Source organism: Anneissia japonica, unplaced genomic scaffold (genome assembly GCF_011630105.1).
Source record: "Anneissia japonica isolate Jap-2015-1 unplaced genomic scaffold, ASM1163010v1 scaffold142_len1259957_cov175, whole genome shotgun sequence".
NCBI classification, from domain to species: Eukaryota; Metazoa; Echinodermata; class Crinoidea; order Comatulida; family Comatulidae; genus Anneissia; species Anneissia japonica.
The window spans coordinates 1251131-1253916 of NW_022684560.1; positions in this window are offsets into that span (position 1 = coordinate 1251131).

Genomic DNA, 2786 nt, shown 5'->3' on the forward strand with positions numbered 1-2786 from the left:
AGCAAAAATGGTCTGTTCGCTGCATGTGAAATATGAAAGCTAAGTTACCGACCTGAGAGATTTTAAATGAGTGAGTGACTATACCAGTTGGCTGGGGGGGGGGGGGGGCGCTCCGACGATCTGAGCATTTTCAAGCTGTTCTAAAACGATTTAAGAGATTGTTTGTTGATAATACAGGTACAAGCAAAAATATTATTAATAAACTTCTTATTAAATATTAAATAAAGCATTGAGTTCAATGTAGGCCTATGTTTATTTTGAGCACCCGAACTATGTAGACCACAAACATTTCATTAAACTGATCAATCTTTAGTAACTCATTAGTGAAATAAGTAGAGCCTTCAACGAAATACTGTCCTCTCTCATGACTGAAGTTACTGTATCACCGTTTTTTTTTTTATAGTTTTAATACAACCGGCTTCTTCTAATTTTAAATACATTTTCCCCTGAATTTGTGATAAATCGTTATCACGCAGATTTGTGTTAAATGCGTGACAAATTTTGGATCACGCATGCGTTTTTGCGAAATGCGTGTTTCATCTAAAATCACTTTGAAATGCGGAACCGTCCCGCACGATGCGAGGCGGTTGGTAACTATGTTTATGTGTATTACCGGGTATATTATATTATTGTAATAGACCGAATATTTGATCAATCAACTTTTTATTTAATAATTATCTGTCTGTATTATTTAAAGTTTAAAAAATGTAAATAAACAATACTGTATAAGAATTGTTCTAGTAAATTGAGTTATTGTAGTAACGTCAGCCTATACCTAACAACATGCAAAATAATAATAGAAATAATAATATTTTAATAACAATAATTTAACAATAAAAAGTAATAATAATGAATTAATATATAAAAATAATAAAAATATAATAATAATAATAATAATAATAATAATAATAATAATAATAATAATAATAATAATCGATTATGTTGCATCTATTGCTTGCATCTACCTATTCGCTACTGTTAAGGCCATATACGACATACTGTATTATGATTATTGAAGTATTTTGTCTAAGCCATTTCTGCACTTGAATAATAATATAACGTACGATGTATAATGTACTCACTATAAATATTTCATCCGTGTCCCGGATCTCTTCATGAAATATGTATAGTGAGTACATTTCACATGGTACGTTATATTATTATTCAGTTAAGGGCCGAAATGGCTTACACAAAATACTTCAATAACCATAATATAATAATAATAATAATAATAATAATAATAATATTAATAATATTATTATTTTAATTAATTAATTAATTAATTAATTAATTAATAATAATAATAATAATAATAATAATAATAATAATAATAATAATAATAATAATAATGTAAATGTGCTTAATTAAATTAGTTAATAGGCTACCATATTCAATGCCATACATTCATGCCTAACTAGAATGACAAGTATAGGCAGGCCTAAAAAATTAAGTGCCAGAGCCTGAGTAGTAGGCATAGGATTTATATATTCGAATCATGTTGTCTGGTAGTCTCAGAGAGTTGACTGACTGGTACTTCGAATTTATGGCTTAGGGGTCGCGGTTTTTCCTCCCTCCATTTAGTCGATGGTGGATCATGGATAGTAAACTCAGAGGTCGTGGGTTCGATTCCCACACGAACCAAGATTTGTTTTTATTTATTTTTATTATTGGCTGTATTTAAGGCGGACTGAGTATTTAGTACAATAACACGACAGGTAGGGCAAATAATCACTGCTATGATATTTCTTGAGAAAAACTCAGCATTTTAGTGTTTTTTTTTTATCTGGCTAGATAAACTGGAGGTCGTGGGTTGATTCCCACACAAACCATTTTTTAAACATTTTTTTGTTGGCCATGGTTGGAGACGTACTGAGTTCTTTACGATAACAAGTCAGGTAGAGCAAATTATTACTCCTATGATATTTCTTGAGGCAAACTCACATCATAATAGCATTGTAGTGGTTTTCATATGGCTAGATAACCTGGAGGTTGTGGGTTCGATCCCCACTCGAACCATTTTTTAAAACTTAAAATAATATTCATTCACAACAATTATTTTGAATATTTAATAAGAACATAATACTACCGGTCAGATGTAAGACGAAAAAAGCAAATATTAAGGTAAGTCATGTATAGAGGTCAGGAATACTATGGTAAGTCAGGTATATAGAAATTAGAATGAGAGAGTGATATTGTAATGAGTTGTATGTTTGTTCAGTGACTACCGTCAGACGTAAGACGAAACAAGCAAATATTAAGGTAAGTCATGTATATAGAGGACAGGAATACTATGGTAAGTCATGTATATAGGAATTAGAATGAGGGAGTGATTGATTTGTATGTTTGCTCAGTGATGGATTTCCCCAAGCAATGTTAAGGGCTTCATAAGATATATTTATTAATAACAATTATTTTGAATATTTAAATTCTTCTTACTTTTGACACTTTTTGACTTTTTTTTAAATTTATTTTTTAAAAATTATTATTATTATTATTAATATTTGGAGACGTACTGAGTTCGGTACGCTAATACGTCAGGTAGAGCAAATAATCACTCCTATGATATTTCTTGAGGAAAACTCGCATCATAATCTGTAGTGGTTTTCATCTGGCTAGATAACCTGGAGGTCGTGAGTTCGATTCCTACCCGAACCATTTTTTAAATATCTAATTTGAATATTTTTATAATCTATTTTTTAAGTAGTTAAAAATCACCTAAAATCACCTTATTTTGCGAATTAGCGCCCCTCAACTAATCATCGAGCCCCCCCCACTTCACCTTCATC